This window comes from Lotus japonicus, chromosome 1, assembly GCF_012489685.1.
Source record: "Lotus japonicus ecotype B-129 chromosome 1, LjGifu_v1.2".
NCBI classification, from domain to species: domain Eukaryota; kingdom Viridiplantae; phylum Streptophyta; class Magnoliopsida; order Fabales; family Fabaceae; genus Lotus; species Lotus japonicus.
This window is the reverse complement of record NC_080041.1, coordinates 131,837,915-131,845,983: the sequence shown is the minus strand read 5'-3', so window position 1 is coordinate 131,845,983 and position 8,069 is coordinate 131,837,915. Positions and strand designations below refer to the sequence as shown.

Sequence of the window (8,069 nt, the reverse complement as noted above, 5' to 3'; positions counted from 1 at the left end):
CTTATAATTTAAATATAAATAATATAGATTATCTAAATGTTATTGTTTTCTAATCTCGACATGACATTTCTATACTCTTTTTCTCTCACACACAAACACAAATATATATATATATATATATATATCTTAAATTTTTTAAAAATAATAAATATAAATATAAATACTAAAGTAATTTCTTACAAATAGTAGTTCTTGTGATATGATTTTTATAGGAAGAAATTAAACCCAAAAAATGAATGAGAAATCTAAATCCCTAAATCAATTAAGCCCAAGATGAAGATATCTGAGTCGTCGCATTCACGCTGTGGAGAGGAGGGAGGTTGTGGGTTCGATGATCAGAGTGGCGATGAGCGCTACGATTGAGAAGCTTGAGACATTGAGAGGGTAGGAACGTGAATGAGAGATTGAGAGAGGAAATTTCATGCTCTGAGGATGTATACGAGAACAAACAACAACGATCTGAGAGAGAAACCGGAAATAATAGTGTTAGGTTCGGCGTGACGGTGATGATGGCTTAGGTGCCGGTTTCTTGCGTGAATCTCATAGAGATGTAAGTGGGTGAGAGGTAGGCAAGCGAAAAAAAATGAAAGCTCTTTGTGAGGTGAGGTTTGAATACGGATGAGAGTGTGGAGAAGGAAAAAGGAATTACGTGAGTCACAAAAACTGGATATTTTTGAAAATTGATTTTGAAATTGAGAACCATAAATGCTGGGAAGATAATTCATGTGGGAATGACATGTATTAAAAAGCTATGGAGAAACGTGAGAATAACACGTAGAGAGGGAGTAGTGAGAATTAATCTGATAGTACATGCACCTTGAATTGACACTACAAAAAAAATGTTATTTAGTGGGGTTTTTTTTTGCATTTAGTGGGGGTTTTCAACCCCCGCGAGTTACTTAGCGGGGGTTTTGAAAAATCCCGAAGTTACACTCCCCACAAATCATTAGCGGCGTTTTTTAGCAAACCCTGGTACCTGTATATGAATTTAGCGGCGGTTTTTAGTGGGGGTTTTAAACCTCCCTTATCCGCAAGCTTTTTTAACGGGAGTTTTAAACCTCCCTTAAATGCAAGAGATTATTTACAGCCTATAATATATTCTAGGAACATTTTTAACCTCATAATCCAAAATAACAAAACACTTCAATTAAAGAAACAAACCCATAGACAACTTACAATCCAAAATAACCCATACACAACTTTCAATCCAAGAAAGCCTATAGCTAGAATGTAAAAAACAATCTTTGAAGCCAATTATCAGGTCACAATATGAAGTTCCTGAGTCATGCTAAAAGAAAGTTCAGATTACAGGAACTCAAAGGTTACAAATTTCCTATTACTCTGTCAAGATGAATATTCCAAACTGAAAAATATAGACTATTAAGTTCCGCTCGGTTTTCTTTGGAGTTTGGATTTTCTTTTCTTCCCTTACATGCTTTGCTTCTCTTCTTCTTCCTCATTTCATTATGGGGTAGGGGTTGGTTAAAAAACTAGATAGATACATTATACAACACCTCATCAATCATCATCTAAATATCAAGCATAAATGTATCATGAACCAACCTGAATAACATTTATAACTTGCTTGGTTGCCCATCCAAATAGAGTAATACCAATTAGGAAAGAAATCAATGATATATTTTGGAGAGTACTGCATACAACCTGAAAATGAAAACTTGAGAAACTGAGATTATAGCAAGAAACTTTCTAGAAACCTTTCAGATAAGTAACAACAGTAGAAAGTAGAAACAAAGAGAGAAAATTTACATCCATCAATTTCCCTGTTTGAGTCTTTGAAAGATAAAACAGAGTTAAGTAAAGAACCTTAACTCCTGGATAAGAAGCATGTGTTTATTGGATGCACTACTGGTCTTAATTTCTTTCATTCTCAAGGTATATGCTATTGCTTACAGCATAGGTCGGTACACATCTTCTATAACAGGTAAAAAAGGAAGGAAAAGAAAGTAAGCTTAAAATGTAAATTTAGTTGGAGAACCACTCTAGTAACTGACAAATCCTACAAATTGAGCTAAAATTAGCAGAGACTATAGAAGAAGGGGCAAGTGACTGTTTCCTAAGATGGACATAAGATGAACAACACACCAAAAATCTAAACTTCTCAAAGCATCTATCTCATTTTTCTAGAGAAATTACACTAAAACCACTTCAAAAGTCCATCTTCTAAAGTGTCATGATCTTATTTATTTATTTATAAATTATGCTATGATTATGGACACACAGTTTTCTCTGCAGCATCCTAGGCCTTCTTTCTTTATTTCAGTTTCAACTTTGACAGTTACTATTTTCACTCGTTCAAATATCAAAACCAATCCATTCATTTGTTTTTTAATATTCTCTTTTCCCATTCTAACTAGTATAAATATATTTCCACACCCCTCACTCATTGCCACCCCCCATAACAACTCTCATTCTTGCCTGCTCTTATCTTCCTAGAAGTAACAACCCTCACCAATGTTTCAGAACTTCATCCTACTTCACTAGTTTAAACGAACTCCAAATAGATGTTTCATTCTCTAACCTATATAGTTCGTACACTTTAGACAACCAAACATGTCTAGGATAAAAAAATACAACCTATGGCTATCCTCAACTTTCTCGCATGATCTATCAATACTTCAACCTTCACTGTTACACTGTCCCTTTGAAATGCAATTTACATGTGAATCTGGATAAAAACAAAACGAATTGATACAAACAACCATTGAAGATTGAAGAAGAAAGAAAACTGATGTCATTGAAGTAGATGCACTCCAGAACAAGGATCATAGGAATCTGGTCTATATTATTTTTACTGTGTAGTGCACACAGGCTAAGATGCTAATTAGTCATAAACTCATAACGCACCACTAAAAGCATATACATATTCTACTCAGCAGTATTTATTTCTCCCAAGGAAGATTTGAAAACGATACATGGTTTAAGAAGAAAGTGTTCAAATGGCGAAATTAAATTTCACCAAACAGTCAGTTTATATAAATGAGTTAAGCTCAAGTTTTGCAGGCTAACCATTAAAAGCTCATTAATATCTTGTGTGTATGTAAGTTAGAGAGAGAGGGGGGAGAGGGCAAGAGAGATAATAATTTCAGATAAGAAAAAGGGAATAGATAATAATTCATTCCAAGATTGTTAAGAAAATATGACACATACCTATTGCTTCAACATTCCAAGATGGTGTACTCACGGGGTTCTTCGATGGTGGGGCTTTTTGAGAGACTTCAGGAGCTGATTGTGAAGAAGCTTCAGTTGATGATCCAGACGCTGATTTTTGTGGGTTGTGGAAACGCTTGAACCTTGGCATGACTGCATAAACAAAGCAAAAACCTATCAAGCAACAAAATGATTAATATAGGAATTTTAGTAGCTAAAAGGGGTTCCCCATTCAGATTCAACTTGAGTATTTCATTGAAAAATTGGGATTGATCCAAGTTATCAATCGTATGAAACAAGTCAACACTCCCAGAAGCCAATTGAAACTGGAAAACCTGTATTCACTTCCACAGTTTTACTCGATCATATCATACCAATCCAGCCATAGATATTCAAGTTAAGCAAACGAAATCGACTTACCTTCCAGCTCCTAAGCTCCTAACAATGTCTAGGTTCCAGCTCCAGAGAATTTCTGCCTAATTTGTGATTCCAAAGAGAAACAAAACTCAAAATCAGAAGCAAAATTGAAACTCATACGGAAGTGGAGTTGAGTTCTTACCAGGAAAATGCAAGTGAAGCAGAGATTGAGCGTTTTCTCGTGAAACACTGGAGATTGAGGAATCATGAAGAGAATCGAGAGTAGATTTTTAGGGTTTAATCGAGAGTGGAATCAGGAGAGTGAAATTGAGAGTCGAATCAGAAGAAATCGAGAGTGAATCAGGTTGAAATCGGTGGAAATTGAGAGATCAAATCAGGTTGCAATCGGTGGAAATCGAGAGATCAAATCGGTGGAAAGGATTCAGGAGCTTCCATGGTTAACGAATCAGGTTGCAATCGTGAGAGTGAGAATGAGAAACGAGTTCAGAGTGAGAGTGAGATGAGAGTTCAGAGAGTGAAAATTGGGAGAGTTTAATAACGTAATTTTTTGCGGGGGTTATTAAAACCTCCCCTAAGTAATGAAAATTAATGTAATCTGCGGGGGTTGTTAAAACCCCCGCTAAATAACCCCCACTAAATCATGTTTTTTTTTGTAGTGTGACACCTCAGCAAGTGACTATCATAACCCTTGCTCTTTTCTAATATATATTGATTGATTGATTATTTGATGCATTACTGATCATGCGAAATGAGTAATTAACAACTAAGCGCATTTTCACCTTTTCTGTTAATTAACCACCTTACTTCATTTTGTTTGCTTTTTCATTCTTTTTTTTTATAGTTTTTTGCATGTGAAATCACAACTTGGGGTCTTCTTAATTTGTGTTGTTGGATTTAAATTGATGATCGCAAGTGCTTAAAGATCCCCAAAAAATAAAAAGTTCTTCTAAATATGCTAAAACTGCCGAAGAATGTTTTGAAGAGCAAGCTTACAGTTTGTCATCATTTCCATTTATCCAGTGGAGACAGCTTTACATAATTTAACAACAACAACAATAAAGAAACCTTCAAATGCAAGCAGCATTGAGATTGCTTCACTTTTTAGCTTTTGAGCTTACTGCTTATAAAGGGGCTAGCAAGGAAGATCAGGTACCTCTGAATCAGCATGCTTCTCACTAGGAGACAGTACTTGCTTTGACATTGGTACTTTTTCAGGTATGAAGGCTGGTGTCCCGGCAAGAACAAGATCCCAATCAGTGCACAAAAGAAAAAGGTGTGCTCTAAGCCTCTAACAAATAAGAATTAATGAATACCAAATTATTGAACATAATTTATTCATGTAATGGGGCATGGCTGCGTGGAGTTTATGGCAATTAATCTATTAATCACACATATTGTTAATACGCCGTCGTCACTAGTTTTGAATGTAACTAATGAGAGTATGATGAGATATTAAATTAGAGTAAAATAAGTGAAGGGATATCAATTAGCCTGCAATATCAATTTGTATAGTCAACTCTAGACATATCTTAGGAGTTTTATTAGGTGAATCAATCCATAATCTATCTCGCCCAATCATAGGAGTTTTAATGTCAACTCTCTTATATATATATATATTGGTTTCTTGCAGAGATGAATAACAGAACATAATTTCATCTGTCATACTATTTCATATATATATATATATGTTCCGGTCTAAATCTCCGGTTTGGGCTAAGCAATTAGGCGACAAAAGTAGAGAATGACAAAATAGCAAATGAGCAAAAAAGTGTTGGATCCCCCACCTCATGGGCGGTGTCCTCTTTATATATTATGAAGTTTTGACCCGTTCGGGTTATGGGTCGCCTGACCCAATAGTACAAATTAGGTAAGCCCACATAATACAAAGGCTGTAAGCCCGCTAACAGTACACAAGCCCACAAGACACCTAAGCTTAAAAGCCATTTTAAGGTGCAGCGTGTCTTTTAGATAAGCCCACAATACAATACTCAAAGCCCTTTAACATATAAAGTCAATAACGCTAAACTTAGATAACTGTTACATGCAAAAGATGACACATAAAAAACGACATAAGCTTCGCCCTTGTAACAAGTAAAAGACGCTTCGCCTTTTTCAATAAGCACAAAGAAGCTTCGCCCTTGTCGATTATTGAAGTTACTTCACTTGCTCTCTGATTTAAGACTCTGATTGAGATTTTTCCCATCACTTCACCACCATACTCCTGTCATAATCACAAACAAGATATGCAAATATTTTGAAACTTGAAACTATCCATTATACCTCATGATGAAACGGCGCCTGACAGTTTCCCAAAACCCATATCCACTCAGCATTTAATTCCCACTGACATTTCTGTATCAAACGGTACAAAAGTAATAATTATCTAACTCAAACCCTTCACACCCATTCATTTTCAGAAAACGTTTCATAGGTAAAAATTGATGGACCATCAAGAGACACGTCTCGGAACTTACATCCTCCATTACAGGGCGAATCGACGCGCCTGCTCTTCACCCCACTATAAAGCTTGACCCTAAAAACCTTTTTTTTTACCATTCTCCACTCTTCTTATTTCTCAGTAACTTTCTCTAAAAAACATTCGCTGCTCTGCCTCAAGTGCTTGAAGAATTTCTGGGAATTTCGCCAGAAACACTTCCCAACTCCTTCCAGGTCTTGTCATCCCTCTCCCTGGTAATCTCTTCCTCCCTTCAACTTTTATTCATCTTTTCTATTTCTCTATCCTGTCCACCCCCATTTCTTTTAAGCCTTTTCCCTGTTTAAACTTAAAATCACTCTATCACTTCTATAAAGATAAATAATTTTCCTCAAAACTTAGAGCCTGTTTACCCAACCTACTTCACCACTTACTCACAGAAAACTCCTACCTGACAAACCCCATTTCCTCTTAATTTTCAGGAAACTTCGCTCTCAAACATGGTTGCAAAAAATCCTCGTAAATCACCTAAGAAACGTAAAGAATTTTAGGGAGGAAGATACAGCGACTTCTACCTGACAAACCCCATTTCCTGTTACCGACTCCCTATGGATCTCACGATCAATTGCTACTAGATACAGCGACTTCTGCACTATTCCCAAAGTGATGGATTTGATAACCCAATATAATTTTAGGGCTGATGGTAATGACGCACATTTAGACATAGTCGCCTGCGCCCCTGATGAACCCTGTTGTCGGTAAACCTGACCCTAATGGTAAAAATCACACTTACCTCTTTAAAACCCTGTTCCAAGACCTTGAATACAAACTCCCCCTTCCTGAATTTACCTGTTCCAGCTTAACCTTAATGAACATCGCCCATACCCAACTTTCTGCTAATGGTTGGGCTTACCTTCGAGCCTTTGAATTATTATGCGTCTGCCTAGGCATAATACCAACCTGCAAGAAGTTTTTCTTCTTTTTCGAAACCTCCGGCATGAAAGTAAAGGGCGAATATATTTCACTATCCTCTGCCAGGGGGCGTGGGGTATTTACTCTCTTTAGGAGTAATTTTAAACACTGGAAATCTAAATTTTTCAAATTAAAGGAATCCGAAGAAAGTAAAGATGTTTTCTACTTTGATGATGGAACCCCACGATTCCCTTTCTATTGGACTGATAAGCCCCAACTTATCCACAATGTTCCCGAATCCTCTCTTAGCCCTGATGAAAAATATGAAGTTGATTTCTTGTCCACGATTCACTTGAACATTTATGATTTCTATGAAGCATTCAAGAAAAGAAACTTAGCCCGTTTTGTTGGTAAGAAATTTTTTTTCTTCTTAACTTGACTCACCCAAAAGTTTATGCAAAATCCTAACTGTTTTTTTTTTTTTTTTCCTTTTGTATTCTTCAGCGAAGATGTCTCGCCTTTCCGAAGATGACATTCTCCGCTTCCGCCGCGAGCAACAGGCGTTGAAGAAGAAGCAATCCCCTGCTAAGTCCCTGACCGAACCTGAAGGAAGTCACTCTGAAACTGAGAAGAATCCAGCCCAGAAAAGAAGAAAAAGAAATCAGAATTCTGAGAAGTCTGCCGAGAAAATCGCCATACAAACTTCACTGGAAAAATTCGCCACCAAAGGGGCGAATCAGTATGGTTCTTCCAGCACTCCACCGCCCTCGTGGAAGTACGAACTGAAAGAATTTGAGGACATGACTTCTGAGGAAGTTACTTCCTTATGGGATTCCCGAATCAACTTCAACTCCCTTGTGGAAACAAACCTTGTGTTTGAAGCTGATAAGGAAAAGATAAGAAAAATTGGGCTTCAGGAGGCATGTCAAGCTGTCATGACCAAGAGCTTGGAAATTGCTGCAATTTCCAAAATGATAGAAATTGAGTCCAACGGCTTTGATGGACTTTCTAGCGCTAAAAAACTTGAAGACAAAGAAAAAGAGAATGAGAAATTGAAGTCCACCATGAAGCTGTTAGAAAAATCCAACAAGGCCAACGAGAAGAAAGCCGCAGATCTGGCTTTAGAACTTGAAAAATTGAAAAAGACTCTGGAAGAAGGTGAAGCCTTACTGAAGGC

General features: G+C 36.9%; 1 long non-coding RNA gene across 2 annotated transcripts; it reads right to left on the bottom strand.

Moving 5' to 3' along the window:
* Positions 1-998: 998 nt before the first annotated feature.
* LOC130730888 (uncharacterized) lies at positions 999-4,893 on the bottom strand. Of its 2 annotated transcripts, none has more exons than XR_009016498.1 (3): positions 3,589-4,893; positions 3,169-3,321; positions 999-1,933 (listed from the first exon to the last, which is right to left on the bottom strand). It is a non-coding gene; the product is annotated as an uncharacterized LOC130730888 (long non-coding RNA). The 2 variants fall into 2 exon arrangements; XR_009016497.1 differs by having other exon boundaries at positions 999-1,662; positions 3,589-4,890.
* Positions 4,894-8,069: the final 3,176 nt, after the last annotated feature.